The sequence below is a fragment of the Aedes aegypti genome, chromosome 2 (genome assembly GCF_002204515.2).
Source record: "Aedes aegypti strain LVP_AGWG chromosome 2, AaegL5.0 Primary Assembly, whole genome shotgun sequence".
Lineage (NCBI taxonomy): Eukaryota > Metazoa > Arthropoda > Insecta > Diptera > Culicidae > Aedes > Aedes aegypti.
The window spans coordinates 215,614,392-215,632,626 of NC_035108.1; the positions used below are offsets into that span (position 1 = coordinate 215,614,392).

At 33.6% G+C, this 18,235-nt stretch overlaps 1 protein-coding gene across 1 annotated transcript in view; it reads right to left on the minus strand.

The window, feature by feature from the left end:
• LOC110676375 overlaps positions 1-12,918 on the minus strand; it is a 242,338-nt gene extending 229,420 nt beyond the window's left edge. The window contains exon 1 of the mRNA XM_021843962.1: positions 12,873-12,918. The gene's annotated coding sequence lies outside the window, so the exon portion shown is untranslated. The remainder of the gene's footprint in view (positions 1-12,872) is intronic.
• Between the last annotated feature and the right edge of the window lie 5,317 nt (positions 12,919-18,235).

Genomic DNA, 18,235 nt, shown 5'->3' on the forward strand with positions numbered 1-18,235 from the left:
ATCAAGAGATCAACGTGTGTTCTTTCGATGTTCAAAGCTGAAAATGATCATTTTGAAGATTTTTGAAGTATTCTTCAAAAGCAGCTCATGTCGTAAATTTCAAAGTACCATCGATGTAACTGCTGGAGAGTGCTCAAAAGACAAAGCGATCTGCCTTACACTGAAGTAGTTTTTGGTATTCCCGCATTTGTGCATTTTGGTTTTTTTGAAAACGATTAGCGCCCTGGTTTCAGTTTATTTAATCCATTTGGTCGCAATTGAGGCAGACTGGATCAAGTGTTTTTAATGATTTCAGGAAAACGTACTCCAAGTATTCGGAATAACAATATATTTGCCAATCCTAAGGCATTTGCCCATTGTTGCGGTATCCCCTATTATTTCAGTGTTAGAATGAAATTTTCATCATTAATCGAAAACTCAATATTTTTTTATATTTTATTGAGTTATTGAGTTGAACCAAATAAATGCTTTTTAAATTAAACAGTTTTGATCGTCAATAAAACAGTTTTAAATTACTCATCAGAAACAACTTACGTTTTTAACCGGTCCCTGTATCTACGAAACGAATTTCATAGGCGCGATTTTATTCAATATGGAACCGAAACAGTTACTTGTAGCTGATATATCCGTTCATAATGGATGTAGTTACATGCTGCACGTTGAATTATGATGGTAAAAGCAACATTCTTTTTGGCTAGGCTAACATTGTACAACCAAATATCAGTAATAAGGCTTTGTTCGTTTGTTTGTTTGTTTTTTTTTTTCAGAGAATGAATCAGTTACCATTAATAAGGGGCGCGCCATCTTTGAGATAATTTTCTGTAAAAGTTCTAAATAGTGAGACCATTTTAATATAATTGATTCCCTCATAAGTTTATGAGGAAATAAAAATACTGTATCGAAATAGATACTTTATTGCCCATGAATGGCATTTAAAATCAAGTTCGATAGAACACTTCAGTTCATAAATCAATATAAATAACTTGTTGTTCTTGTTTCCCCGTATGACATTTTTGGACTTTTACAATTTCATAGAAAACACACGTTAAACCCTTAAAAATCATAATTTTTATCCAAATTTACAATATCCTTTTGAGTTTTGAATAACAAATATGATTCTTACAGAGGCGCAAGAAGTGAAGTGGATATGAAATTTAGGATATGTAGTTTGATTACCAAAGGACTGTCCTACCCATTGTTCATAAAGAATAAAAAAAAACAAATGACGACAACAAGTTTTGAATAACCAGTTGAACCGATAGTTCGTCACTATAAGCTCATTTGACAGATTTCGGTAAATTTTTCAGATACCGGAAAAGCTAAACACTTCAACGGTAATTTTTTTTTTGTTGGGTTGGCAGAGCCACTGCGTCCATTAAATTGAACTTCAATGGTCATAGTCGTATCCCGCCATGAACGTAAGCTGTAGCCTGTCATAAGTTTTGTTTCTCTGAATGAGATATAGTTTGTAAATGATTCTTAAGGTTCACAAAAATGAAGATACTTTGGATTTTCTAGAGCAGTGGTTTTCAGATCGTGCTCCGCGATAGATAAAACGTTTCGGATATCATTTTCAAGACCCTTATACGATCAAAACCCTTTACGTTGCTTATGTGAGATCCATATTAGAGTATTGTAGTGTTGTCTGGTCCCCATATTTGAAATCACATGAAGAACGAATAGAGTCGATTCAAAAGCAGTTTTTACTATACGCACTCCGCAAATTAGGATGGACTGTATTCCCTCTTCCGTCATATAAAGCACGATGCATGTTGATAAACATTCAGACATTAAAACAGCGACGAGAATATGCCATGGTCGCATTTGTTAACGATATCGTTTCACAACGTATTGACTCAACAAAGCTATTATCCAAATTAAACTTTTATGCTCCTAATCGACAATTGCGTCACAGAAATTTGTTTACTTTAGATCGTTATCGTACAAACTACGCCAAATTTAGTCCTCTAAATCAAATGATGTCTGTTTACAATGAGCACTGTGAAATGATTGATCTAAGTATGCCCCGGATCAAATTGAAATCATATTTTAACTCACTAGGAAATCTTAGAATATAAGAAACTATGTAACTATGTAGTCTACAAATGATTGACGAAATAAATAAATAAATAAATTTGAAAATTTGTGCTTTTGTTTTGAAGTATCGTATATTTTAGCTTCAAAATATGTTTTTGATAATACCAAGGCAAGTCACACCAAGATATTTTTTTAAATATCACTGTTTTATTGTCTACCCGACTAAGGGTATATAACAAAACTATATCAGCACATGTTATTATGTTATAAGGTTTTTTTTACGAACATAGGTTGTTACAAACTTGATGTAGGATGTTGTTGAAATAACTAAAATTATAACACAAAGTATATGAATAATAACATAAACATAACAACATGTGTTTTAATTCTATTAAAAGCATATCAAACCATGATATAATATTTGATACAAATTTTGATTATAATACTGTCTAATACACAGGGTAACTCATTCAGTTACAAGCTTTTTGATAAATTATATGACAATTCAAACAAAGTATGATACTTGGTGCAATCGACAGAAAAAAAATATGATTTGATATAAAACAAGAAATTTAAAATTGGACTATAATAGTAGACGGTAATAGTTTGGCAAATCTAAGAGTTTTATGTTTCATTCTTCCCAAATGGAACAAAGTAAGTCAATTTTATCTTCATTTAGTAAATATTTATCTAAACGTTACATGAACTGATTAACACCACTATAGATTTAGATTTTGTGTAAATGTTAAAATATTGAAGAATAGTGCTCAAGAACAAACAATAAAATATATTTTGCCTTGTAAATCAAAAACTCAAGTTGGATGAATTGGATACAACATTATAATATCAAGTTATCACTATTCTAAAGGAAAAGAAAAAGTTTTTAAGCATATTATTGAAATGCATATGTTTTTATTTAATTTTGCTATAAAGTTGTTAAAAATAAACACAAAAAATATATATTCAAGAGAAATAAAACACATTGTGTTATATTTTTGTTTTAATATGTTCTGTGTTTAACGGAGGCTAACAAAATTATATTATAATATGATATGCATATCATATTCTGATAAAATGTTATTATATTTTTGTTACAAGCTTCTGGTTATATTTTTGTTACAAGTCATTTGTGCTCTTTAAAATTTTGAGATTGTTTTATTTAATTTTTATATTATGATGTTTTCGAGGCTGTGGATGACAAAACACGGATTCTATAAGTTTTACATACTCGTTATGTACCTCGGCTATTTAAAAATACACTGACACGTTAATGCTTCCAGTGGGCATTTATGCCCTTTGAAGGAAGCACCACACTAGACAACGGACTAGCATGCAACGCTCGTTATTTATAAGTTAAATGCTCCCATGCTTCGCGTATTGAATAGTTTTGGATGCAAAATTGGGTTTTTCTTGAATTCAGTATGAAAAATTTGCCTTAAAGTTGGAGAAATACAATTTTCCCCTACGGGATATTTTGAAACTTTTAGGGTTGGAAAATTTTGTCGGGATACTTGTCCTTGTCGAAAAAAAAATTAAAGTGTGCAATTTTGATAATAATCGAGATTAAAAAAAAAAAGACAATTTACACCGTCTTCAGCACATAGACTGCACAGTAGACTGGCCCAGCTTAGTATGGGAGAAAAATAAAGTTGTATAATTCCACGGGGCACCCCCCAGAATTATTCCTTAGGGTTAGAGGAAGACTTCCTGAAAAGTTCAGCTCGTTTGGTCGTTCCATGAGCTGGCGCATTTGAATTGAAGTTAATATGGGATTTCCAGTTCAAACATATGGGGTTAATATGGGATTTCCAGTTCAAACATATGGGAAACAGCACATCATCTCCTGTTTGGGTGAGGAAAAATATTGATCGCGTTCAATTGAACTCAGAATGTCAAAAACATTACTTGATACCATGATTAAAATTGAATGATATGATGATTAAAATTGAAAAAGCTGGTGTTTTACCTATCTGAAGCAGATTTGCAATAATGCTTAGTATTTCTGGAACATAGCTGGGTGGTAGCCACTGAACGCATCATAGCCACCTATGACGTTGGGCGAGCTGGGGCACAAGGTGCATGCATATAAGTGATTGTACGGAAGTGCTGATCTAAGCCTTACTTTCAACAACTGAAAGGTTATTGAAAATATGCTTCAATCCAGATACAACCTTCTGCAACTATGTTCATTAGGGTATAAACTAGTGAATTTGCCATTCTGGGCTGAATTGAACGCGATTAACTGGTATACGGAACGAATTTTCAATATATTTGAAACGAATATTCCATACAAACTTCAAAATGAATGCGCCAGCTGTGGGAGCAACCAAATGAGATGAAATTTTGAGAGAGCGCCTTTGAGTTTTACAACTTTTTTGTTTAAGGGCCAGTCTACTGCACAGACTGAACGATCACTAACATTAGGCAACGGACAACACGAAACACCCAGTAGCCCAGCGATCAATTTTTCGTTTGACGAAAAGTTTTCTCCGACTGGAGCGGGAATCGAACCCCACCCCGTGGCACAATACGCCTAGACGACTAACGCCGCTAACCGCAAGGCCACGAAGCCCAACGTGACAACGTGATACAAAAATAGGAATATTTCACGAGTTTTATCTAAATTTTTAATATATCCGTGAGTGTTGAACATGTGGCTAATCTATTCAGTTCATTATTAAAAGCTTAAAAAAGAAATATTTTGTCACAGGAACTAGTTCAAATTTTCAATTTTTGAAATATTTGACAAAAAAGGAAATGGGATTTGATGTTTATTTTGATTATTTATTTTGATGTCTAATTGTTACAGCCTGAAATAAACAAGTGTGCTCAATAAAATAAAACAGATCTTTTCAGATTTATATAAATTAAAATTAAATGGTGTATGTATGTCACGAGTTGGCTCAATAACAGGTTATCAGATTTTGAAAGTAGTTCCAGTGCTGTATTCATATAATGTGATGACGTGGTCATGTGACTATAACATTAAGGTAACTCATCGGGAATGCCAAAAAAAAACAGGGGAAACGAAACTATCACTTTGTAACTAGTGTAGTTTTGCAAAACATTAAAGAGCCTACTTCGTGGAAAGACGAATCAGCCACGGGCTGAAAGTCTCAGAAATAAAGTTAATAATAATAATACTTCGTGGAAATACAATGTTTGCCGTGACAACTAGTTAGAAATAAAGGTTTAAAATAAATTCAAAATTAATCAAAGATTGACCAACAAAAATCTTATTTCACGATTCTCGGGAATTGGGTCAATTGAAGTATGCAAAAAATCCAGATTTCAAACGAATTGGTGATATAGAGCAAGTGCTCCGCACATCAAATTTATTTCGAAAAGTGCTCCGCGAGCCAAAATGCTGAAAACCCCTGTTCTAGAGCTATCTAGGAAGAAGTGCTTTGGGATAAAAAATTTGCAATTGTCGTACATATTACAAATCATGAATCATAAAAGAAGGTTTCAACCTTGTCCCCATAATGACAGTTCAATCAATAAAACAACAGAGTGAGATGAGAAATTGCAAAAACAAGTTTCCATATTTTTTTTCCGCCAGAACCTTAATTTTGCATGAAACTTCGAGAATTGGTGTTACTTTTTTTTGCGCGGATTTTGTTATTTTGAACTGAAAACTTTTTTTGCACGGTAAGTACTCCTCGTGCAAAAACAATATCAGGTGTACAGTCATTTCGAGAATAATGCAGATACAAATCTGGTTTTCACTCATTTTACTCTTTTACTTATCAAGAGTAGATTTTGAATTTTGAGTGGTTTTTTTGCTATGTGTTTATTGATGGTGTTACATTTTTGGAACCTCTTCTTATCAGTTTTGAACAAATCGCGTTATTTCTGAGCGACTTTGTTGTACAAAATTTTTGCTGGATTATAAAGTACGTACCTACAATAAAAATCTAAAAAATGCATTCATCATTGCCAATACGATAAAAGATCAGACTATCACTTATTATATTGGAAAATTTAAAATTATTTAAAATGTACTTATGAAAAGTGAACAGAAACTAAAAATCCGATTTCAGCTGTGGTCGATTTTTGAAAGCGTCAAAACCAAGTTTTTGATGCCTATCCAAAAGTATAGATATTTGACACAAGTAAATCTGAAATGAAATAATTTTATTTATATTTAAAATACCTGAAACATTATGATTTTGTGAAGTTATCGTACGTAGAGGAAAAACTTGCGATTTTTTAGATTTGAACTATTTTGTTAAATGTTTTCTAGCTAAGCCAATTAACATTTTAAACAAACATTCTTGTGGAACGTCTTAGATACAATGTACTTGAACTCACTACATCGAAGGATTTTAAAAAATCATTCATTACTATCATTCCAACAAAACTTAAAATTTGGGGCTGTGCTGGCTAGATAAGAATTTATTTTTTTAAATAAAAAATTTTGACGTAAAAATTTATTTTTGAAACAAAATTTTTGTAGGCAGCATTTAAAATGCCCCAAGTATAAATACAAAAACATAAAAATAATCATTTGTTCGAAAACATATTGTGATTCTCGTTATTGAAGTCGCGCCCATACTTTCTATATCAGACCCTATACCAGGAAACCTCTGGATAATCGGATTTAGATGATTTATCTTTTAAAACATTTACAAAAGTCTCCGAACAAATTCAACAGAACTGTAAAAGTTCGCCTCTCAATTGCCGTAGGAAATTCTGGAAGTGTTTGATAATGAATCCATTGAGATTCATTTATTTGACCCACTGACGTTTTGTAACATGATTCATAGAGAAGTTCAGAGAATAATATCTGAAATATGTTTTTTTTCGAAATATTAAAAATGCTTGTGGAATTGTTGAAGGTTCTTCAATCATATTTCTGGTGGAGTTCCAGCAAATCGTCACTTTTCTAAAAATCTTACGAATATTGATAATTAGCTTTCTCTGAGAATTATTAGCTTCATATCTATTTAGTCTCACAGGCATTTTAAAATTCACCTCTTAATTATGCATTTTCAAAGTAGATAAGGATATTAAAAAAACCTCCATGACTGTTGAAGGCGCGCAGATTTATCTACTTTTGCCAAATCTGTTTACCATTTTGACTCATATTCCGAACACTTAAGTGTCGATAAAATTGTTAGTTTAAACTTGTTTAGTATCGTTTTTACGAAAGGAATGGAAATCCATTTTGATTCAAATGCGAACACTCTGTTCATTCTGTCTCATATTCTGAACACTTTGATTCAAATTCCGAACAGCACTAATAAATGGTATACAAATGAGTAGTTTCGCAAATAAATTTATCTGAGCTAGTTTTAAGAGTGTGGAACTAGAGAATCATCACTACTCCCGAGGTATAAGATAGATTAGAAGACGTTAAAAATGAACTGCAATTGACTGCCATTTCCATGTAATTTGATGACATATTTCAGCGAAACATTTCAACCATATCGCCATACAAAAACCGAGTATTCGGAATTTGAGGCAAAACGGTTACTCATTTGAGTTCTAAATTGGTATATTTTATGACTAAAAAATAGATTCCTTATGAAGTTATTCATATTGATGATCTTGAAAATTTTTAGTTTTGTGGTGACGACCGTGACATAAAAAAACATTCACTTACAATTTACGGTTTTAAGATCTCTTTGGATTGAAAATTTTCTTGGCTTTCTTAGGCATCAAATACTTTCCAACGTTTGTCCTACCCATGGTTTCGACTGAAAACGCGCATCTGTATTCTTTAGATGAGATTTCAATAGAAAATCTAATCAACTATATTACTATTTAATGAAAGTTTCTTGGATGTGTGATTTCTGTCCATATTAAGTCAAGAACGAACTTTTCAATGAACTAATGTCGATGCAAATATTTTCCTATCTTTTTAGTCTCACCAAAATTGGGAGAATTGAGTGGGGACAGTAAAAACTAAGCAATTCAATTAAAATAATAACATAGCAAAGATTTTCCAAAAATTTAAAATTTTTATTAATATTTTGCCATTATAGAGAAGGAATCGACCTCGATTGTTTTATATTATTTTGTTATGGCTATATCGGTCATGCGACTCAGAGGCAATAGAAATTGTAGAAGACCAAGCATATACATCGATATAATCGTTCTTATGATTGCCAACAGTATATGAGCACATTGAAGCCTCCTTTATTTTGCCTGAGTTGGTAGGTAAGCCCACAGCTTTGATTGTTTAACATAATTTGTATATGTGTTTTGACTCATTGTAACTGTATGCTTCAAAATATAGAATTATCAAGAAAATAATGCCAAATTTGAATATTTCAGATTTATGGTAGCAATTATCTTTCGCTTCGGTAGTTCCATAATTGACAATCCAGGAAAACACGCATTCTTATTTGGTCGGCAAGCAACGAACCCGTTTTTGTTTTTCTTACCATCGCACACCAAATCGTCCGTAAAAGTTCGTCTAATCGTCTATAAAACGACGCATGCGACCACTAGCGTCCGTTCAATAAAACGCAATTGTTAATAGCATTTTCCGCCGCGATGTCGTTTGTTATTAATTTTACTTAATCACGGTGCAACTTTTTCCTCCACCTTCAGTTCAGTTGGTGTCTGATGATGTGAGAGACTGCGTGCAACAAGTTTCGAAAACAAGTTCCATCTGTACCGCTTTTTCACAATCCCCATAGACCGATGCCGTTGGCAGACGGTGCTCATCATGCTCAATGCTCATACACCATAGTTGGCAATAGATAACACCGGTTCCTTTCCAATCTCTCTGCATGGACAACTTGCTGTACCGGGGATAGGAGATATGGTATCTTGAATCTTTCTCCAACGTCAAGTTCAACAGTTTTAACGCATCTTGTGAGTTTTTACTCATCCCAGTTGATGAAAACCAGATACTGGGAATACAAGTTCAATGTTTTATAATGCGTGCAATAGATTATTTTATTTTATTGGTGGGAAGATTCACTGGATGTTGATTCAATGTTATGTGCTACGACCAACATGTTTTAGACGGTATGATAAAATCTTATGGAAAGGATGTAAATAGAGGTGTGCGCCATATTGAAAATCAAAGGTGACTCTGAGTAATCAGTTTTACTTTTTTGCAAAAAGGTAATTAATCTCATTTCAAAGATAAACGTCAAAATCAGATATTAAATCGAAACCTAAAAAAAATGGCAAAAAGGTTTAGTTTGGCCTCTGTAAACGGCGCCAGATAGTATGTCAAATTTGAGTCTTTACGTAAAATAGAACAGGAATATTATAAATTCGAGGTTAGGCGACAAAATGTCGAAGGACAAAACGTCGAAAGGACAAAACGTCGAATACCAAAACGTCAAAATGACAAAAAAAAAACGTGAAAAGGACAGAACGTCGAATGGAGAAAACGAAAATTATTTAGAAGTATGCTACCCATAACTGCATATTTGTAACATTCAACAAAAGTAGGTATTGAGAAAATGGAATACCAAGTTGCATTTTATTGCAGTATGGGAGGAAACTTATATTTCAAAAAATCACTAAGAATTTAAAAGTGCTTATTTGAGGGTGACTTTTTGTACAACTCATATCGCTTCTTCTTCTTCTTGGTATTAACGTCCTCACTGGGACAGAGCCTGCTTCTCAAGCTTAGTATTCTCATGTGCACTTACACAATTATTAACTGAGAGCTTTCTTTGCCAAAGTTGCCATTTTCGCATTCGTACATCGTGTGGCAGGTACGATGATACTCTATGCCCAGGGAAATCAAGGAAATTTCCATTACGAAAAGATCCTGGACCGACCGGGAATTGAACCCAGACACCTCCAGCATGGCTTTGCTTTGTAGCCGCGGATTCTAACCACTCGGCTAAGGAAGGCCCCTCATATCGCATATTGGGTAATAGTCAGAACATAATTCTGATAGAAATTTCGTTGCTATGAGCATTATGAGGCTCATGTATAACATCAATGTGACTGTTTCGCGGTTAGAATTGCCAATGTGACAAAACAACTTGAATTTTTTATCAAATTATCTAGAACAATCTCATAGATTTCAGTAAGTTGATCAAAAGTATTTGCCATTTGGTGACTCTCCCTGGTATTAACTCGAAATTGTCAAAAATGTCGAATGTGACAAATATGCAGTTATGGGCGGCAGTATGATTCTCATTCGATAGAATAAATAATTCACTAAGAAAAAAAACTAATATTTCATGTGACGTAAATTTCATGGTAAGCAAATTATGCGATGCAAAAAATGAAATGACGTAAATTTGATGGTATTTGAGTTTAAAATTACGTCATTCTTGTACAGTTATGTCCAATGTGACTGAAAATTCGTGTGATCCGCCGAATTATCGGCAGCGTGACGTTTTTTTTAAATAATCGAATCGATGTGACGAGGCGGCGCACACCTCTAGATGTAAAAGTAATTTGTTAGAATACCTAGTAAGTTAAGGATTTTGTGTGAAAATCTGTAGATGACCCTCTCACTTCACGATCTGTAGTTAAAAAATATTTTAATCAATAAACATGATATGTTTGTGAATGCGAAGTACGAAGAAGACGAGATCAATTTTCAATTCTATTTAGAGACTGCCCTTTGGGGTAGTTGTTTGTGGCTGCACACGCGAGCGTACGAACAAAAAATGAGCTTCCACAGACGTTCTCCTCAATGGCATCAACGTATATCTCAAGAAACCCACAACAAATTCCTAGATGAGAAATGGCTATCATTCGGTTTTATTCTAGGCCATTTCGCTGTTTTTTCTTCACTTCCAGGCATCGTTAGTTTAGTTTCCATCCTTGTTCCAGTCCGGTGGACGCCCGCTGGTACCTTAAGATGTCCCAGTGCGTACGAGGCAAATTTATCATGGACACTTATGCTGCAGCTCATTTCGACGGTACAACTCTCAGTGCCAAGAAACCTGCTGATGCAGTAGACCCCTAACGGTGGGGCTGTCCACGCTTTAATATATGAGATTACCAACTGCATTCGACTATTTTCCTACATGTCCTAGTATTTCACTCTGTGGTGCACCGTGCGATGGGGCATTATTTTAACTAACCATTTGACAGACTTATATGTATGCTTTTAATGCCTACGGTGTTTTAAAGTTTTGCTATATTAATCTGATTTAAAGACTAACAGTGTCTTCCATATATTTTCCGTGAAATTAAATAGTTTTATTGCCAATAAAAATGATCTTTCCAGCGACACAGAACCAACAACTAATTATCATAATGTAATATGTCTAACTCTAATAGTGAGGTTAGTCGTCATAGAAAAAAAATGGATGAATACCCCTCGGGATTGGTCAATAGCAGACATGTAATCGTGAGTACGCAAACAAACACATCTTGAACTAGATCGTTTTAGTTAATTCGTTGTAGAGTACCGGGTACATTCTTGAGACCTGATTTTAGTAGAATCAGAGGGATGCAAGTGTTAAAACACTGCTTTTGAGAGAACGGATTTGATTTTTAGAACGAATCATCTGAATTTTATCGTATTGGTTTGTATAATTAGTTTTGACATATGGGGCTGTCCATTAACCACGTGGTCTTTTGTTGGTGATTAAAGATCCGCCCTTCCTCTTCGTCTTAATTTGTCCATAAACAAATTTTTAAATTTGTATGGACCGAAGTCATTGGCCAGAAAATGAAGTCAAAATTTATCATTATCAGAATATTGCTATCTTATTTACTACATTTACCGTTTGTTTAAAAGACTCCAACACGTCCACGTTAACCACACTAGACATTGAATTAGCAAGCTACGCCGCATGTTAGTTTTGCACCACATTTTTCGCATGTTTCCAAAATGATCTACTATTTTTAATCTGTCAATTTTGATTATTGGTCTCGTTTGGGCAGACACATCCCATATAATATTTGTTTGACTGCCATTTTGTGTCTAGTCCATAAAAAAAGAAAAAAAATAATAAAGTAGTAAGTGTCACTTTTAAAAATCATGCAAAACGGTTGAGTAACTTTGGGCTATGTTCCATGAAGTTTCCAAGACCTTTTAGTCCAAAGGTGTACCAGAAACATAGATTCTTATTACTTAAAAACGATAGAAATGTTTTTTTTTCAAAACAGTCTCTCATTAACAGATTGCTTTGAATAGAAGGGAAGAACTAAACATGATAAGAAATACTATTGACTGAGATATTTACGGTGATTATGGCTACGCATCAGACTCTCGATGTATTTGGAATATCTCTAGAGCCAGATGCCCGATGATCAAAATCGATACATGTTCTAAAACTAGAAGTTTGTTTTTACAATTTGTAAAAAAATATGTGCAAAAATATGGGAAAACAAGAAAGTTATAGCGAGGCCATTTTTTTTTGAAGGTAGAAAAATAAGGCTTCCGGTTGAGAGTTTAAGGGTCGATAGAAATTTATTGGTTTTGGGCCCTGTTATCACAAAGGCTATGTTTTGTAGATTATGATTAGTGCTCTTTATAGGAGTGTCGACTTTTTTAGTAGCGTCCACTTTAACTGTTTGAAATATTTGAAACAATTCATTAAAACTTTTTTAGCATGACTCCAAAACGAAATCTTATAAGAACCACTGTTGAACTCTTATTTATAATCCTTGGAGTAGTTCAGTAATTAATCATTGAACTATTTTCTAAAATTATTTATTGTAAAAAGAATTTGTCTTCATTGATAATGATGCATTAAACATGTTCACAACAGCTTGTAATTATGTTATAAGAATTTAATATTCGGTCGGTAGCGTTTGTCTTATCGACAGTCTTCAACTTGGTCGCGCCTCTGAAATCCAGTATGCAGCTTGAAAAATTCTTCGTTATTACGCAAAGCAAAATTTGGCATATTTTTTCTACTAACATAGATAGTTATCATCTGACTTACCTCGAGCGAATGTACTATTTTCAGAAGTTGATGTGCGGTTGTGTCCTGGAATGATATAATAAAACATAGTTTTATTTTTTTAGCATGTGTAAACATTTTTATAAAACATTCGAACTTATGAGCTAGTTATATGTGGATCAATTTTTCATTCGAGAAGGTGACAATTTTTCTTTTTTCTGAGGTAACGTCCCAACCGAGACAGAATCTGCTTCCCATCTTAATGTTCGTTTGCACTCTCTTGAATACTCCAAAAATTATTGCTGATATTTATTAGGAAATTTCTATTGGGAATCTCGCTGAATTTTGTTCTAAAAATCCTCCAAGAGAATTCGTGTATTTTCTTCAAATGTTTCTACAGATTCTCCTGATATTTTGTCATATATTACTCCATTATTTCCTTAAGTTAATTGAGTGAATTATACATTAATTCTCAAGTAGATTTCAGGATTGCTTCTACCATGAACATTTGATAAAAATTCTGCGTTTTTCAAGTTGTTCTTATTTTCTTCGTTTTCTTGGCATTACGTCCTCACTGGGACAGTGCCTGCTTCTCAGATTAGTGTTCTTATGAGCACTTCCACAGTTATTAACTGAGAGCTTTCTTTGCCAAAGTGGCCATTTTTGCATTCGTATATCGTGTGGCAGATACGATGATACTCTATGCCCAGGGAAGTCAAGGAAATTTCCATTACGAAAAGATCCTGGACCGACCATGAATCGAACCCAGACACCTTCAGCATGACTTTGCTTTGTAGCCGCGGACTCTGACCACTCGGCTAAGAAAGGCCTCCAAGTTGTTTTTCCGAACTATGGAAATTTGCACAATTTTCCCTAGAATTTCGTTCCATGTTTCTGCTATAAATACAAGGATCATTAGATTCCAAGAAAGTAACAATTTATTCTTGAGATCCTCGATCAATGTTTTCTGGGAATTCATTAGGAATACTACACTTTTCAAATTCATAAATTAATTCGGCTGTTTCTTCAAAAACTACTGTACTACAAAAATTCTATGATTTTTTTTCTGGAAGTTATCTAGGAGTCATTATATAAATATTTCCCTATATTTCTACAGAGCTCTTTTCTGGATTTTTTATGGATTAATTTCACGTATTATAATTAGAAGTAATTCCATATTTTTTTGATTCCTACAGGAATTATGTTTAAAATTGAAGCCAGATGTGAAAACATGTTGTGAGAAGATACATAATTTGCAACAGAATTTATGGAGAATTTTATATCTTGCATATAGGACTTAAAGGCGCGATGTTTTTCCTGGCATAATGCTTGAAGAAATGTTTTACATGATTCCCAAATTATGATCAATGTAAATTTCAAATGAAACTAAAAAAAAATGCTCGAATTAATAATATTTTTTACTTTGAGCAATAGCTGGTGGATTAATAATTTCTAGATTTTTTTTTACATTTTAGCGATACATGTGGGAGAATTTTCGATGAAAGGCTAGCTGATTTGTCTTGCTGACATTATTTTCGACACAATTACTGGCGGTATGCAGGAAGGCATTGGAATGGAAACTTAAAAAGAGCTTGTTTTAGTGTTTTTTATATCTGCCAGAATTTCTTCACTGAGCTTTTCGATTCTCCGATGATTTATCAGCAATTATTGTGAGCATTCCGCCAACGAATTTTATCATAGTATTATCCCAAAGAGAAGGTAACCGTTCTAAAAAAAAATTCCATAAAGCTACATCTAAGAATAACTGTAAAATGAATCTGCTAAGAAATACTGTGAGAAATCCTTAAACATCTCAAAGAAAATGTTCACAAATTTCTCTTTGAATGCCTTCATAAGTATTTCTGTGAATCCTAAACAGATAAAAATATTTAAATTCCAATGTAGTGTAAACTGAGGTATAGAGTAAAAATAAACTAAATCCATTTATTTTTACTGTATTTTGTTTAATTTTCAACCAAAGATGCTTGATCGTGTAAATTTAAATTGCATTTAATTGAAAAATAAGCGATTTATAGTTGACATTTCAGTTTATTTTGATGCTTCAAATATGTGCATGAAAATAAACTTAAATTTACAACATATTTTTAGCTGTGTAGTAGCAACGCCATTTTCTTTAATTATTTTGCCAAATGTTCATATAAGAAGATTCCATTACCATTTTTGTAATTTAAGATAAATAAAAATTACAAGGATCTTTACGTATTTTTTATCAAATTTTCAATAGATACATTGTTGTTTAAATGTTTTTTATAGATAGATTCTTTCTATATAAAAAGAAAATATTGTTTTAGAGCATTTTTTTACATATTTGATAAATTTTGTTTTTCTTGGAGATATTATAATTTGTTTTTAATGATTTTTGTCATAATTCACAAGGAAATTTTTCAAAGTCCGGCAAAAAACCTGGAATAATAATGTTTGTATTTAAAATTTAAACTTTTAGCATGTATTATTCTTACAAAAGTTTTCGTAAGAAGTTATAACGTTGTGCCTGGGAAAATCTTAAAGTTGTATCAAGTGGTTATTTTTTGAGATTTTTAGCAAGATATATTGTTGAGATAAAAAGTGGAAACGCCAATGCACGTGTGGTTTACTCGAAGATCTTCAGTCCTGAAAATTCGAGAAATTTTCGATTAACCTTCGGTCTGTCGCGCTGTTGTGATTTATATGCTATCATTTTAAAACAAAAATACCTATCAGCATCAAACCAAAATGTATTCCTCAAAAATCTTCTTTAGAACAATAATCAACAGTTCTTGTTTGCAGTATGAACCCTTTATAATGCGCTAAAATCAACAAATGTACATAGAAGTCGCATAATAATGACCGCACTTTATACGGTTCGAGTACTACAATTTGAGTTGTTCTGGAGGTTCGGAATTTGATCTCTAGGTGGCACTAGTGTGTATGAAACTTTGACTTTTGTTTTGCTAATATCTCAGGAGCCTGTCAATTTAGAAAGATGGCCTAACTCATGGGCTATCATTGCTCGGGCAAGTTGATTCAAAAATTTGCCATCAGGTGGGGTTAGGGAACACGAAAGAGCCCAACCACTTAGAAATTTGGCGTCTTCGGCAAAGTTGTTCAGTAGCTGAAGGACTATCATTATTTTTGGTAAGAGCTTCGAGATTTTTCCACCAGGCGGCGCTTGTGAGCATTAAAATGTTATTTTGCTGATATTTCAGGATCCTGACGACTGAGAAAGATGGCGTTTTCGACAAAGTTGTTCAGTAGCTCAAGGGCTATCATTATTCAAGCCAAGAGATTTGAGATTTCAAAACAATGATAGCCTTTGAGCTGCTGAACAAATTTGCCGAAGACGCCTTTTTCATAAGTGGTCAAGATTCTGAGATATCTCAAAAACAAAAGTTTCATGCTCACAAACGCTGTCCGACAGCAAAATTTTGGATTAACTGCCTCTAGCCATGATAATTCTTGAGCTACTGAACGACTTTGCCGAATACGCTGGTTTCTAAGTAGTCAGCGTCCTGAGATATCCGCAAAATAATATCGTGTGCACTAGCGCCGCCTAGTGGCCAAATCTCGAATATCTTGCCTTAAATAATGATAGCCTTTGAGGTACTGAACAACTTTGCCTAATACGGTGAAGGAATTCCATAACTAGATAATCACTGCATGCCAGCACTTGATCTCCTAAACAACTTTGTCGAAGATGGTTTTTCTATATATTATTTAGATCGCGAGGTATTGCATGCTGAACATGAAAAACCAAGGGTGTTGTATAAAGTACAACGCGTAACCACTCGAACTCGACCACCGGAGGGTTAAGAAATATCCTCGACCAGCAGAGTTTGAACTTGTGAAAACGTAAGTAATTTGGGGACTACTAGATTCGGCGCTGCAGTCTTGGGTAATCAAAACGACTGTTTTAGAATTTTTTGGACGTTCAGACTCTAATCCGAGTCTTCTTCGGGTGGAGACTGTAATTGGGTTTGATCAGTGGTATGATTAGTCGTATTTCGTATGGAATAACATAAAACTATCGGTGTCAAGTTTGGGGAACCATCATCTTTGAACCAACCGTTACCGCCTTCACAAGTGCAGTGTAAAGTAGTGGCACTATTTAGTGAAACCTTTAAAAACATAGGCTACAGTTCACATAATAGAATTATGTAGGTGAAAAATTAAGCCAATCTCAAATGTCAAATAATGTTTCAACACGTTTTCACAGCCGCGGCTAGCCGATAAATTTCCCCAAACTTGACATCGACAGTTTTACCCTACGAAATATGACTAAACAGAATGTAAGTCAGTTTAAAACCTATGTAATCCTACCACTAGTCAAGCCCAATTACAGTCTTCTCATGAAGAAGACTCGGATTAGAGTCGAATCGTCGGGAAAATCTAAAACAGTCGTTTTGATTACCCAAGACTACAGAGCCAAAATTAGTAGCTTCAATTCTCCCATATCAATCGAAATATCCTCGCTTATGTTAGCATTTTTTTCCTAGTCAACACTTCAGTAATAAATATAGTAGTAAAACCATTGATAGTATTTTGTACAACACTAGAGGAAAAATCTCGCTTTTTGTGCAAAAAATCAGCGTGATGGTTTTGATGTTGGCGGAACGCGCGAGAACTGCAAGATTAGAAATGGTGTGTTAGCCGTTACAATCATATTACTTATAACTTGTTTTCATTTTAGTTGGTCAAGTTATCATAAAATTCATTGTTCAAGTATTCTGAAATGGGAAAATCTGATTAAACATACTAGATCAGAAAACTTTTCAAAATCTCTGAAAACCTTAATTTATAGATTTGTTCATTTGCCTATGGATTGGTTAGTGTTCAGACAGACTAGACCAAGTGTTTTTAATGGTTTCAGATTAACGTACCCCAAGCATTCTAAATATAAAAATATTTACATCGATTGCTGTAATAATGAAACTTATCTATTCGATGATACATCTGAATCAAAATTAGATTAGAAAAAATCAGAATTGATGGAGTCCTTAACGTATATTAAAAACAGCAAAATATAATCTAGTCCGGTCTGTCTGAACACCGACCAATTAATACTTTCCCATTCTTAGATCCTATAGGGTATAATTTTTAAATTTCATGTAGCAGATCTACATGAATCATTTCGTGTTTAAGGGGGCAGGATCCGTGAATTTTCAAAAGCAGTTTTTTCGTTCAAATTCATGAAAGTTCACATGAAAATTTGTTCACTGTATTCTATTTTCCAACCGAAACACAGTGAACACATTTTCGTCGAAAACAATTCAGTTTTGAACAGAAAAACTGCTGTTGAAGTTTCTATGATGACGATGATTACGATGAGGGAGCGTTGAACGTTAAAAGACTACATAAAATGTAGTCTAAATAAATTTTATGTAATAGATCGAGGGAGCCGATGCTGG